General features: G+C 45.8%; 1 protein-coding gene across 1 annotated transcript in view; it reads left to right on the top strand.

Moving 5' to 3' along the window:
* Nucleotides 1-3,303: 3,303 nt before the first annotated feature.
* The window catches only part of OSBPL6 (oxysterol binding protein like 6), a 295,064-nt gene continuing 282,782 nt past the window's right edge, over nucleotides 3,304-15,585 (top strand). The window contains exon 1 of the mRNA XM_088461219.1: nucleotides 3,304-3,507. The gene's annotated coding sequence lies outside the window, so the exon portion shown is untranslated. The remainder of the gene's footprint in view (nucleotides 3,508-15,585) is intronic.

Raw genomic sequence — 15,585 nt, 5'->3', positions numbered from 1 at the left:
ACCTGCATCCTTAAAGCAGCAGCGACAAGCGTGCGTCTGTCTGTTAAAGGGTGGTGACACCCTCAAAGTGTGCTACACAAACAATTAAAATATTGTTCTTTTTTTTTCTTTCTTTGTGAATTGTGTGGGCTGTAGCCGCACTTGCATCCTCAAAGCAGCAGCGACAAGCGTGCGTCTGTCTGTTAAAGGGTGTTGTAACTCTCAAAGTGCTCCAAAAAAATCAAAATTTTTTTTTTAATGTGTTTGTGACTTGTGTGCGATGTAGCCACACTTGCATCCTCAAAGCAGCAGCGACAAGCGTGCGTCTGTCTGTTAAAGGGTGGTGACACCCTCAAAGTGTGCTACACAAACAATAAAAATATTCTTCTTCTTTTTTCTGTCTTTGTGAATTGTGTGGGCTGTAGCCGCACCTGCATCCTTAAAGCAGCAGCGACAAGCGTGCGTCTGTCTGTTAAAGGGTGGTGACACCCTCAAAGTGTGCTACACAAACAATTAAAATATTGTTCTTTTTTCTGTCTTTGTGAATTGTGTGGGCTGTAGCCACACCTGCATCCTTAAAGCAGCTGCGACAAGCGTGCGTCTGTCTGTTAAAGGGTGGTGACACCCTCAAAGTGTGCTACACAAACAATTAAAATATTGTTCTTTTTTTTTCGGTCTTTGTGAAATGTGTGGGCTGTATCCGCACCTGCATCCTTAAAGCAGCAGCGACAAGCGTGCGTCTGTCTGTTAAAGGGTGGTGACACCCTCAAAGTGTGCTACACAAACAATAAAAATATTCTTCTTCTTTTATCTGTCTATGTGAATTGTGTGGGCTGTAGCCGCACCTGCATCCTTAAAGCAGCAGCGACAAGCGTGCGTCTGTCTGTTAAAGGGTGGTGACACCCTCAAAGTGTTCTACACAAACAATTAAAATATTGTTCTTTTTTTCGGTCTTTGTGAAATGTGTGGGCTGTAGCCGCACCTGCATCCTTAAAGCAGCAGCGACAAGCGTGCGTCTGTCTGTTAAAGGGTGGTGTAACTCTCAAAGTGCTCCAAAAAATAAAAAACTATTTTTTTTATGTGTTTGTGACTTGTGTGCGATGTAGCCGCACTTGCATCCTCAAAGCAGCAACGACAAGCGTGCGTCTGTCTGTTAAAGGGTGGTGACACCCTCAAAGTGTGCTACACAAACAATAAAAATATTCTTCTTTTTTCTGTCTTTGTGAATTGTGTGGGCTATAGCCGCACCTGCATCCTTAAAGCAGCAGCGACAAGCGTGCGTCTGTCTGTTAAAGGGTGGTGACACCCTCAAAGTGTGCTACACAAACAATTAAAATATTGTTCTTTTTTTTTCGGTCTTTGTGAAATGTGTGGGCTGTAGCCGCACCTGCATCCTTAAAGCAGCAGCGACAAGCGTGCGTCTGTCTGTTAAAGGGTGGTGACACCCTCAAAGTGTGCTACACAAAGAATAAAAATATTCTTCTTCTTTTTTCTGTCTTTGTGAATTGTGTGGGCTGTAGCCGCACTTGCATCCTCAAAGCAGCAGCGACAAGCGTGCGTCTGTCTGTTAGAGGGTGGTGTAACCCTCAAAGTGTGCTCCACAAACAATAAAAATATTCTTTTTTTTTTTCTGTCTTTGTGAATTGTGTGGGCTGTAGCCGCACTTGAATCCTCAAAGCAGCAGCGACAAGCGTGCGTCTGTCTGTTAAAGGATTACATCGGTGACAGCATCCAAGTAGGCATGTCAGACAGTCCGTACCTGTACTGGCAGGAAAAAGAAGCAATTTGGAGGTCCCTGTACAAACTGGCTCTATTTTACCTGAGTTGCCCCCCCTCCAGTGTGTACTCCGAAAGAGTGTTTAGTGCAGCCGGGAACCTTGTTAGCGAAAGGCGTAGGAGGTTGCTTCCACAAAATGTGGAGAAGATGATGTTCATAAAATGAATGATCAACTCTTCCAGGGAGACCAGCCTCCAGAACGTACAGAGGGACCTGTGGTTCCAGCAGGGACGAATTAATACTCTGTGAGGATGAGGATGTACATAACACTGAAGAGGGTGAGGAATCTGTGGATGAGGAGGATGAGGACGACTTCTTGCCTCCGTAGAGCCAGTTTGTGCAGGGACAGATTAATTGCCAGCTTGTTTTGTGGGGGCCCAAACGAACCAATCATTTCAGCCACAGTTGTGTGGCAGACCCTGGCGCTGAAATGATTGGTTTGTTAAAGTGTGCATGTCCTGTTTATACAACATAAGGGTGGGTGGGAGGGCCCAAGGACAATTCCATCTTGCACCTCTTTTTTTTCTTTGCATTATGTACAGTTTGGGGCCTAGTTTTTCAATGCCATCCTGTCTGCCACTGCAGTTTCACGCCTAGATGGGTCACGTGTTTGTGCCGCCCACTCGTGTCGCTTAGCATAGTCATCCAGCTACCTCGGTGCAACCTTTTGGACATAAAAACACTATTGTGAGGTGTGAGGTATTCAGAATAGACTGGAAATGAGTGGAAATTAAGGTTATTGAGGTTAATAATAGCATAGGAGCAGAAAAACCTACAAATTCTGTGATTTTAGCTGTTTTTATGCTTTTTTTCAAAAAAATACAGATCCAAAACACAAAACCCAGAACCCAAAACACGGAAGGGTGGTTTTGGCAAAACCAATCCAGATCCAAAACACGAAGAAAGATCCAGATCCAAAACCAAAACACAAAACACGAAAAGTGGCCGGTGCACACCCCTGGTATAAAGTGGGGGCTATAATTTTATCTACACAGATGTTATAATAATAATAATAATAATTTAATTTGTATAGCGCTTTTCTCCATCAGGACGCAAAGTCGCTTTACAACATCAGAAAACATAGCACAGGGGTTTACTATTACAGAAAGTATTTATTTTATTTTGCTGATATATTATGTTTTATTATTAAGGCTTTGAAAAAAAAGTTGGAATGTTTATAAATTTGTTATCCTGCAATTATTATTTATTATTACACCACTTTTTCTGCTCACTTGTGACAGCTTCAGCTATTAGCGTAGATGTAATTGCATAGGTAGACACAGCAATGCATCCATTAGTCATTTGCACCATAGACTGTTAATGTTCTTCCCACAAAATAGAGGGTCTGACAGCTGATGGAGAGGACTGCATATGCTGGTGATGAGACTGAGCTAGCCAGATCCGTCTGAATTCCAGTTTCCAGCTCTTCCTCCCTTCCCTGCTGTCCCTATAGGATTGCACATGCCTCTCACTGCAGGGAGGGGCAACCGGTTACCCGGCTAGAGAACTGCAGAGAGAGAGGGGCACAAAATACAAGACTGTATTCTGGAAGCTGCCAGGGGATTGCACATTGGAAGCAGGCTGATGCAGTGCAGGGGATCCCTGCAAAGAGATGTACGTACAGCATAGTAGGAATCAGGGATCGTTGCATGGTGCCCTTGACAGTGCAATGTGAGGCTTTGCTGCAGGTGTCAGAGCAAGAGCTGTCTGGCTGGTATAAGCATTTTCCTCTACTGCATCACTATCTACTGGTAAGTGCATTTCATATGAGCCCCCCCCCCCCTTATTGTGTCTTGTCCAGTGTCAGGAATTTAGTGCATGTGTGATCAGACTGAAATGTTGCAATTGCAGCTATATAAGCTTGGTATTGGGTGTTCGGATTGCAGATCAATGTAACTGATGAGCATTACAAAGTGTGTTCCGACTGCAGTCTTGCGCCCTTATGCTTGGCAATACTGTTCTGCCATGGAGACAGACCCCTGGCTGAGTAAAAAGTTGTACATTCAGCACCTTGTATTATTGATCAGGGGGCAATTATTCCTAAGGCTGATTTGAGAGATAAAGTTTATGCTTTAGTAAGTTCAGTCCCCTAGTTGCTGTGAGTGTGAAGAGCTCACTGCAGTCACACAATCATCTCATGCTGCATGACAGCCCATAAGCAATGCTGCTGGGATTAAAGGCTCTACAGCCAATTCCCTTTTGCTGTGTCCTTGCTGGAATAGTTGTGTGATCCAACGCAGATGACGTCATAGGTGGTTCCCAAAGCTGTACAAATAACACTTTATTCTGTGTGCTGAGGATGACGTCATGGAGCTGGCTGGTTTCTGGTAAATGGATACATGGTATTTGATGTTATAGTTACTCCAAAGTCTCACATGAGTTTTTTTGTTTCACCTTATTTATTTTACTAATACATAACTAAGGTGACTTATCACAACAAAACAGTGTAACGCAGAGACATTATTACTTAAAAAAAAAAAAAAAATCCATGCATTTAATGCCGTAAACGACTGGTGCCTATGAACTTATACATTTCTATAACTACGGTACAATAGTCTCACTTTGATAGTTAGAATCCAGAACGGTTTTCACAATTTTGGTATTTATTTTGGGAGAAGTAAAACAATAGATCTACATAATTTTTTTTTTTTAGTACAATAATTTAGAATCTATTTGTTTTGCTAGTTTTGGGGGCTAGTACTGCTTCAATAGTTGCTTCTCTAGTTAAAAAATAAAATCTTAAAAACATTTTTATGGGGAGGATGATAGTTATCCAGAAATAATGGAGATAGCTTATGATGTGCTAAATACTATCTATAGCCCATATCAAACAGTCAGACATTACATTCCATTTTATTAACTGTTGAAGACTTATAATCAGAAGAATCTGATTGGATGCCACGGGTTACAGTAAATTGGATGCACTCTGAAATGTTTCCCGTTTGTTTATTCCTGGTTTGTAATATGGACCTTAGTAATATAATGGCCTGGGAGCCGGGTCTTCTGCAGCCGAGCGACTGTTTTTAAGTGTGCGTGTGTGCGTGAATGATCCCCCCCCCAGTGTAAGTGTATACCCCCTGGTAACGGGCGCTAGGAGAACTACATCTCCTGGCAGCCCTTGCACCCCCGGAGCCTCCCAGCAGCCCCCTCCCTAGTGACAAGATGGAGGAGAGGTCCTTGGACATGCAAGTATTGTTTATTCTTTTTTTTTTTTCACGCGCTGCTGGGTTTTCAGCTGCGGAAACCCCGCTACTACTTTTTCTTTATGGGATACCGCAGGTATCAGGAGCGCGCGTATCCACGGTAATCCAAATTTGGGAGCAAGTGGCATGAGTTTTTTTACCTCGCTAAACCTCGCACCCAATCGGATACGCCCCATAGGTGTAAATGCAATAGCCTGCAGATTGCAGACATCAGCGAGTCCCGTGTAAGACTGCTCAATGCTTTAAAGTGGCTGTCATTTTACAGACAAAACCAGGTTGTTTTTGCTTTTTAAATGACCTCTACTTTAAAACATCTGGCAGTCTCGCATAGAACTCGCTGATGCCTGCAAGCCGCAGGCTATTACATTTATCCCATAGGCACTAACCGCAGGCTATTACATTTACCCCATAGACACAAAGGGCCTGATTCAGCAAGGATCGCTATTGTGCTTATACACATGCAACGCAGTTGCTAATATCAGCGGTGACATGTAAATGTTTGCCTTTGCATTGCGATTGCAGCCTGACATAAGAACGCCCACTGCCCCTTACATCCGTATACCTTGGCAACATAGCAAAATAATCGGTAACTCCGGGCCCATACGCACAGTTAAGGTGGGTCAGACCTCACTCAGGAATTGCTAACTTCAGCGCACGCTATGAGGCCTCAGGCTGCGTATGGTATCGCAGTGGACAATTTATGCACGCCCCTGCAACGCCGTCCAAACACACTCGCACGCCTGCGTTCGCCCGACCACCCCCCCATCACCACCCACAAACGTCACTCTGCCATGGGTCTGCATAGCCTCTGCGATCACAGTCCCGATTGCAATAGCTAGTTCACGCATGCTCACTGCGATAGATACCCAGTACGCAACAATTGGCTGATTGCAAGCGTATAAGCCACTGCGATCCTTGCTGAATCAGGCCCAAAGTCAGGCATGCATAGCAATCTCTATCTATCTACTCTATGTATCTATCTATCTATCTATCTATCTATCTATCTATCTATCTATCTATCTATCTATCTCATATCTCATATCTAACTATCTCATATCTCATATTTATATCTCATATCTATCTATATCTCATATCTATCTCATATCTGTCTATCTATCTCATATCTATCTATCTCATATCTATCTCTTCTCTAGCTATCTATCTCATATCTATCTATTTCATATCTCATATTTATATCTCATATCTATCTATCTATCTATCTATCTATCTATCTATCTATCTATCTATCTATCTATCTATATATCTCATATCTATCTCATATCTATCTATCTCATATCTATCTATCTCATATCTATCTCATTTCTAGCTATCTATATCTATCTATCTCATATCTATCTATCTATCTCATATCTATCTATCTCATTTCTAGCTATCTATATCTATCTATCTCATATCTATCTATCTCATTTCTAGCTATCTATATCTATCTATCTATCTATCTATCTATCTATCTATCTATCTATCTATCTATCTATCTATCTATCTATCTATCTATCTATCCTCTTCACTCAACACCAGACATCAGAATTCACGTTCATTGAGGGCATCTTCTCTGTTAGCAGGGGGGAGAAGGGCCACACCACCACGCAAGAGGAAGACGGGACAAATCATAGCGGATTATTGTATAGATATTTGTAGGGCAGCATGGATGGTGCAATGGTTAGCATTACTGCATCACAGCACTGAGGTCTTGAGTTCGTTCCTCATCATGGCCCTGACTGTGTGGAGTTTGTATATTCTCCCCATACTTACGTGGGTTTTCTTCCACAATCTAAAAATATACTGGCATGGTGTACATGTGGTAGGGTATATAGATTGTAAGCTCCACTGGGGCAGGGAACAGCTAAACTTTCTCTGTAAAGCGCTGCAGAATATGTGTGCGCTATATAAATAACTGGTATTAAAATAAAATAAAATAATATCTGTGAATGACTCTAGTATAAGGCATCTTATATTTGCATTTAGTCCTTTTCTATGAGAATAGTGAAAACTATAGCCTGCTAATACAAGCAATCCGCTGTCTTAGCTACAACAAGGGTTGGAGTAAATATTTCCATAAATTGAGGGAAATAGAAAATATATATAGATTTATTTAGATTTGCTATTTAAATGAACAGATTATGTGGACTTCGTTTACACAGATAACCATCTTTAGCATGCACTGTATTTGCCTACATATCTACAACAAAAGCTATGAGGGGATTTGCTTTAGGAAAATACAGTAGTTAAGGCCTTTAGTTTGCAGCCAAAGTAACCATTAGAGCCACCAGCTATTCATGAATCATGCAGAGCAGAGTGCTGAGTGTGTTCTGACACTTCCTGTCATTCGTTTGTGCCCAGCAACTTGATCCGTAAATGTTATTTTAATCAAAGAGGTGGTTGTAATGTTTCTCAGTAAACTATGTTCTTAACCACAATTAAATTAAATATATGAATTAGCTGCAAGGTTCTGTCGGAAGCCTCTTGCGCTCATAGAACGCGGGTTATCCAGGAAGGAAACCTCACTCGTTTTTGTAAACTGCGCAGGGTCCCCCGCGGCTTACACATGCGCTAGATGGCGACCGCGCATGCACAGAAGGACTCCCCAGGTCATAAACCGGGATGTCCCCACAAAGCAAAGTACAGCTCTTATCGGGAAAGCTGACCTTTGTTTAAATGTACATGCATACAGCGTTACTAAACACGCATAGACGTCTTTATAATGGGTTTAAGATGTGCGGTCGGTAAAGAGGGGCCCACACAGCACATCCTGCACCCATAGTTAATAAATACTTACCTCTCCGCAGATTCCGATGTGCTGCTCCGCAGCGCCGGACTGGCGGCGGACGTTTTCCCGGTGACCTGCGCATGTGCAGAAAAGATGTCCCCGGGAAAATAGGCGCAGGCGCCATTTTCCCGGAGACTCGCGCATGCGCAGTAGATTCTGGTGTGAAGCCAGAATCTACCGCACTCAAGAGCGCCGACAGAGTGGATAGGGCCCAAACGGAGATTGCACACGGGCCCCCTCCTCTATTGAAACGTCCCTGAAAACACCGGTATACATGCAATCATTGGTGGGGTGCATCTCGTACAAAATGCGATGTACTTTTCAAACAGCGACATCTGAAAAATGCATAAAATTTAGGATAGATGGTTTCTTACGGGATAGTTCCCTACATTGTATTATAAAATGTTAAAATCATTTTAGAAAGTGCGCAACTTATTTCTTATGTGTGCGTGCGAGTGACACGTACAATAGATGGTGCGCTCATTGAAGGTTACCCTCTAATCTCCTTGCCAAAGGCACACTATATATTCATAAGCCATTTAACCTTCTCATATGTGTTTGTGGTGTGGAAGGAAACTAGGGCACATGAATATAGGAAGGACGTACAAGCCGGAACTGGGCTCATAATTCTACTGTGCGAGTCAGCAGTGCTAACCACTGTGCTGCCCAGTTTATGTACATATACTGGCACATAAGGTTCTGTTTGCATAAGGACTTAGGGCCTGATTATACGCACGCAATCAGCCGATTGTTGCATACTGCGCATGCATCGCAGTGCGTGAACCAGTCATTGCGATCGCAGTGACTACGCAGACCCATCGCAGAGTGGTTGACAGAAAGTGCCGTTTGTGGTGGGGGGAGGGGGGGGTTGGCCGAATGCAGGCGTTGCAGGGGCGTGCATAAATTAACCTCATAGCGTGCGCTGAAGTAAGCAGTTCCTGAGTGAGGTCTGACCTACCTTAACTGTGCGTATGGGTCCGATGGTACTCGATTGTACCGATGTTTTTGCAGTCTTGCTAACCATTACGGATGTGTGTGTAAAATAATGTGGGCATCCTTATGTAGTGCTGCAGCGGCATTGCGATCGCTATGGATTAGCATACTATCGCACTGAACTGCGTGCGTAATCGCTATATTGCGTTCTTTGCTAAATCAGGCCCTTATACCTCTATTTATTTATACTTACTGCCTATCTAGGGTATATTTTATCTTTAAAGTTTTGTGCTTAGTGATTCAACAGTGGGACTGATCATTTATGTCCCAGAGTGGTGACTGAAAGTAACATTTTAGAATTGTGAGTAATCTCTAATGATGGGTACACACAATAATGACGGATCGGTCAGCTATATACACTTACCAATCGGCTGCTCAGTATGTATGGCCTATTATCACATTTACATCATATTTACATTTGCCCACCCAGTTGTGATGTCAGTGTCAGTGGTGCCTGCGACAACATAAACCTAACTCCAGGAAATGCAGACGTTACCCTGGAGAAGAGGTGTGATACCTTCTAAAGAGGTGGTGACCATAGCAACCAACCAGCTTCTATCAAGTAGGCTACATTCTATAAAATGATAGGCACAAGCTGATTGGTTGCTACGGGCACTACCTCTCTCTACCTGTTCTCATTAGAAGGTCTGATACATCTCCCCCATTATAGGATAGCCTGGCGGGGGAGGCTATTCCTCCTGGAAGTGGAATGGCATGGACTGGAACTGTTCAGATACAGAGTACCTGGGAGCTGTAATTTCAGCTGAAGCGACGTTGTACTGGCAATGTGGGCCAGTCAGAAAATGGAATTTATAGGGGTGGATCAGCTGGTCTAGGTGCAGCGTTCTGAGTGGAGGAACAGCGTCAGGTGACCGAGTCCAATATGGCTGCGCCCATTCTGTGTGTCACGGTTCTGGTATTCTGTAGATCTGGCACGGGGCCCTGGGTATTAACTGAGGAGTCCAAGATACCACAACTCAGGTAATACAGGTACTGGCAGACTAGAGACACTAGGTATCACGAACTGGAGAAATGCAAGGATACTAGAAATGGAACAAGAACCCAAGCCACCGGGCAGCCTATCACCTAGTAGTCCAAAAACCAATCTGGCCAGAGAACTACTCCAGTGACAAGAAGAACCTGAACTCAAAACAGTATAGTACTGACAGTCTGTACCTGGGAACCAAGCCAGGAATCTGAGTCTTATGTAACCAGGGAAGAACTTATGAAGCTATATCTCTGGTACAGCTCTTATGCAAGACCTGGACCATAATCCGGAAGGGGAACTCAGGATAGAGAGACACTTCAGGCACATACAGTACTGAACACCTCAATGCTAAGGACTGTGACCTGATCATGTCCTACAGATCTGGAACCCCAACGCTGACTGTCAGCCCAAGACAAGAGCACACAGTACAGGATAACCAAATTAGTCAACCTAGATTATGCAGTAACCCACTATAGCCACAGAGTGTAGTGATACTTTCAACACAGTCCAGATGATGCCCACACAATGCAGAGTGGAATCCACGCAGGTGATAAGATGTGTGGTAACAGCAGATGGTATGTACCGCAGGTACACCGGCAGAACTGGGTCTGTGTGCAGCGTGGGAGCCGTAGCGCTGGTAGATGATGCACAGCGGTAGATGGAATGCAGACAGCAGAAAGTGGACTGTGTGCAGCGTGGAAGCCGCGGCGCTGAGATGGTATACAGCGGCGTTGGTAAACAGTCCCGTTGGTTATCTGTATGCGGCATGGAAGCCGCAGCGCTGAGAGATTATACAGTGGCGATGGTAAACAGGGAATCGGTATGCCTAACCCAAACTATCCCTCCCCCTAGCTTAACCCTAACCTCCCGGGGGGTGCCCAACCCTAAGTCCCCCCTGGGAGCCCTAAACCTTTCCTCCCCCCCCCCCCCCCCCACCCCAGGGCTGTCCACAGCGACGCCCGGCATCACTTCGATCACGATGCCGGGCGCCGGTCTCCCGGCGTCGGTTAAACGGTCATTTAATCCTCGCCGGGATAAAGATTTCGGGAAGCCGGCCGTCGCTATTACGTCCGCCGGCTTCCCGACTGCATACCGGTAAACAGTCCCCGTGGTTATCTGTACGCGGCGTAGGAGCCGCAGTGCTGAGAGGCAAACAGCGATAGTACAAGTGGGTAATGGTTGAGATTCAGCAAGGAGAGTATACACAGGATAAAGCTCTTTAAACACAGGAGACACTGAGCCTGGAACTATCCTCAGGAAGAAACACAGTTCAGGCAATGAGTCTTTCCTAGGCCTGGAAATATATTGGGAGTGGTAACAGGTAATTGGTCAGGCTGACCAGGTGAGCAGCCAGGTAATCACTGGGATAATCTGTTGGAGGTTTTAGACCCAGCAATTAATTAATGTTTAACCCTGTATGGGCGGCTAAGACCACGATTCGTGACACTGTGGTTTTGGAGGGACTCTGGCGTGCAGCCTGGGTAACATCATGCTGAGGAGACACGCTGTGAGCAAGTGGCTGAGGAGAGACATCTCTATGCGGCAGAATGAGCACAGCGCGAGCGGACCTCAGCGCTAGCCTGGACAGGCATCGGAGAGGTAAAAAGTTACTTTTTAGAGTCCAGAGCGTGACACATACCAGTAGGCTGCAGCGTCCATCCTGATGTGTGCAATCCGGATCTTCAATCCATTTGTCTCCACCTCTATGCTGGGGTATCCTTGCTCTGCATTCGGCCTTATGAATAATACGGCCCTGCCAAGAAACGTACATTTTTGTCTTTGCCTAGATTTGTGTGCGGATTTGCCCAGTACCCCGGCTGCCTCTCGCGAATTTTAGCAAACACAGGCATCTTTGCGCAGCTCCTAGGTAGACAATCTCGTCTGTTTCCCAGTCCTTGCTCATTCCGCCTCCCGGAGGTACACAAGGGAAGGAGTTTATAGCAGCATTTGTATAAAGATGCCGACTGGCGCCCACCAATAGATGCTGCTTTGTGCGCTCTGTCACCACCTCTGAATCAGGCCCATGGTTTCATTTGCATTCTGTTAGCAAACTATCCACATTCCAAATGCGGCCGCGTACGGATCTACGTACGACTATGGCCCTCTATCTCTAGCTGGGATTCTGACGTTGATCTGGTCCACATTATCCTCTAATTACTCATCTATTAAAGGATTGCAATGCAAGTAGCCGAGGTAATAAGAGCAGGTAAAGCATTAATGATGTGATTGGTTGCTGAAAGTAAAATCCCCCGTGTAGCCCTTTTCATTCGGGAAAGAACACACTCTAGTTTTAAACATCTGCTGCAGATAGCCGTTGGCACAGATCGCTATCTCAAATTACACGCCATAATATATAGCATTCAGCTGTTTCAAAGTTGCATGTATTGTTTTACTGAAGAAATTATCCACCAGAAGACATTATTTTAAATGCAGCTGGGGAGCCTCTTTAAGACCTAATACCCATTAAGACCCCAATTATGGAGCAACGTGGACAGCACCATACCCAGGGCTTCATGACAGGTGCCGCAGCTCAGGGTGCAAAGACGAGGGTGAGTCCTTAGGTCGTGCCCGGCTACCTGCCCCCTGACCTGTGACGTCAATCAGTTCTGTGCTAGGAGCAGGCAAGGAGAAGCATCCTGATACGGCACTGCGTCTATTGTAATGAAAGACACCAAGCATATTGAAACTAGCAAGGGCTTCCACGCAGCTGGTATACTGGGCTGCCCTGGTTGCCTATAACTATGGCTTACACCACTGCAGGAGGAGACCTCACTGACTTTGAAAGAAGGATGACTGTTGGGTTGCATTTGGCAAGAGATTCAATGACCAAGTCCGTTTAACTTGCTAATGATGTGCAACTCTTGTCGGAAGTGATATTAACATGGAACTCCCAGGGAATAACACCTTCAGCAAAGGGCAACAGTGGTGGAAGAGCAGTATCCATATACTGCAACTTCTAATTGCCTTGCAACCTTCAACCTGTGGCGTGAGCCGACAGTATCATCAAAAGCAGTCCAGCAAGTTTCTCACAGAGCCATATACGCCGTATTAAGTGAATTTAAGTTTGTGTTTACTTGTCTTGTTTTCGGGCCCCTACCTGTACATGGCCATTAATTTCAGATTGGTAACATTCATTGAACATTAAATAGTTATTCTTTCCTACAGCTTCTTTAAAGTACAGTATGCTGAATCATTTCCTCACCTAAAATGTCAAAAGAAGCTTGGTAGTTTAGTAGTTCCTTACAATTGGGCTTTGCGTTATAAAGTAACAAATTTATGTACAATGGCTATGAAAGATATTCACTCCCCCTTGGGCTTTTTCACATTTTCCTGAATTACAACACGATGGATTGAATTGAAATGTACCTACACAAAGTGCTCAGTGATGTGACAAAAAATGTTTTTCGTCCAACCAGTTGTCAAAATTATGACCAAAAAAAGTGAAAATAAGTAATTGCATTAGTGATCAAGCCCTCCTACCCCTTTAACAGAGTTAAATACTGTACTTGGCAGAACTACATTTGGCAGCAATCATAGCCCTGAGTGTATTGGGGTAAGTGTCTATTACTTTTGCACATCTAGACCCTGGAAAATTAGCCAAATCTTCTTGGCAAAATTGCACAACTCCATCATAATTCCTGGATAAAGGTAGAAAATTCCCTTATAGACTTATGTTATGTCCCATAGTCCTCTTGACTATGTCACCTCCCTTTTATATTCATGGATCTAACCCAACTGCAAAAGTTAAATTCACAAGAGGCCTAGAGCTCAATATAAAACCCTTGTGGTGTTGGCACGGAATCGGTATGAATTACCACTGGACCCATGCCCGGCGGTTGGAATCCCGACAGCGGCATCCCGGCAGAGGAGGAAATCCCGATCGTCCAAGGTAAGTATTGTCTAACCTAACTCTCCCTTAGGGCTGCCTAACCCTAACCTTCTCCTGCAGTGCCTAACCCTAATCCTCCCTCTAAGTGCCTAAACCTACTCCCCCCTTCCCCTAGCCTAAACCTAACCTCCCGGAGGGTGCCTAACCCTAAGTCCACCCCGGGAACCCTAAACCTAACTGTCCCCCTCCACGGCTATCGGCGCCCGGCGTCCCTTCGATCGGGATGCCGGGCACCGGTCTCCTGGCTTCGGTAAAATGACAGGCATCTAGATTTAGGGCCTGATTCAGACCCACTCGCGAGCGGCTGTCCGCTCGCAAGTGGGTCGATGTTCTGGACTGAGCATGCGCACGACGGAGGGAGCTCCGTCGTGCGCATGCGCCAGACGCGACGAGCGAAGGAAAGTCCTTCGCTCGTTGTGTCTGATCAAAGGGGGCGTGCTGTCGATGTTGATTGACAGCACGCCCCCTTTGGTGGGCGTGCCGGGGGCGTGCCTCCCTGACGGGGGCGTTCCCACGGGAACACTTCCTGTCAGAAGCCGGCCCACTGACATCACTAGTGATGTCAGTGGGAGTGATTTTGGCTCTGATAGAGCCAAAATCACTCCGGAGTTTGCGGTTGAAAACCTCAACCGCAGGCTCCGGCTCGCAGTTTCGATGGTCACGACCATCGCGGCCATCAAAATGCACGCTCGTATAGCCTGTGGGTGGTGACCCACAGCTATACGAGCGTCCAGGAGGACGCTCCATTTTCATGGAGGCCGGCCCTCATTCAGAGCGTGCGCTCTGCTCAGAGCGTACGGCTCTGAATGAGGGCCTTAGACACCTGTCATTTAACCCTCGCTGGGATTAAGCAGTCGGGAAGCCGGCTGTCGGGATTAGGTCCGCCGGCTTCCCGACTGCATACCGTTTTCCCTGACTTACTAGCAGGATAGCAGGTAGTGACCCAAATAGTGGCTCCCAGCTAATATTTCCCACCACCCAAAAAAATATGAGAAGTAGTGAATGCCGTTTACAGTGCCGAACATTGCAGGGTCATGTCCTAGTTCTGGAACACATGTCCTAGTTCTGGATCACTTGGTCCCAGCTGTTCTGAGCTTTAAGAAGAACATATTTATCTTCTAGTAAGATGTTGGTTGTACAATATAAAATAATGCTGTGTTGGGGGCAAAAATTATTATACCTGGGTACTACTGTACGCTGAGGATTTTCATTAGTATCAACAACACCGAGCTTTTCTATACTCTTTAGATAAGTGTAGTCAGGTAGGTGGATTTATGTGTGATAAGCAGTGAATGCAAACAATAGGGTAACTTTATTTAGCAGGTTTTTTTTTTATTTTTAAAAAGCCTCAGCTAAAGAGGCGAAACTAGTCAGGGGACCCTCTGATTGACGCCACCCTCTATTGTGCGACAAGTGATCTTGGAGATTCTCACTAGTACCAAGCGGCCTGGACGGGAAGCAATCGGGAAGCCGACTGCCTATATACCGGCAGCCGGATTCCCGACTGTCTTATCCCGGCAAGGGTGAAATGCCGGGCGTCTAGATGTAGACGCCCGCATTTCCCCGACGCCGGGAGACCGGTGCCCGGCATCGCGAGCGGACAGCCGGGGGGGGGGGAAGGTTAGGTTTAGGGCTCCCGGGGGAGACTTAGGGTTAGGCACCCCCCCGGGAGGGTTAGGGCTAGGCTAGGGGGAGGGAGGGTTAGGGTTAGGCACCGCCCCGGGGGACTTAGGTTTAGGTAGCGGGGAAGGGGGTGGTTAGGGTTAGGCACTTAGAGGGGGGATTAGGGTTAGGCACTTGGGGGGGAAGTTAGGGTTAGGCACCCCTAAGGAGGGTTAGGGGGGTTAGGTTAGTGGATACTTGCCTATCCACGATCGGGATTTCCAGCGCTGTTGGGCTTCAGCTGCGTCGCACTTTGCTCCTGTCGGGCTGCCGCTGACGGGAATCGACCCGCCGGCCGCATACCCA

The sequence above is a fragment of the Taudactylus pleione genome, unplaced genomic scaffold (genome assembly GCF_031769625.1).
Source record: "Taudactylus pleione unplaced genomic scaffold, aTauple2 ptg001027l, whole genome shotgun sequence".
NCBI lineage: Eukaryota > Metazoa > Chordata > Amphibia > Anura > Myobatrachidae > Taudactylus > Taudactylus pleione.
This window is presented reverse-complemented; position numbering and strand designations above follow the sequence as displayed.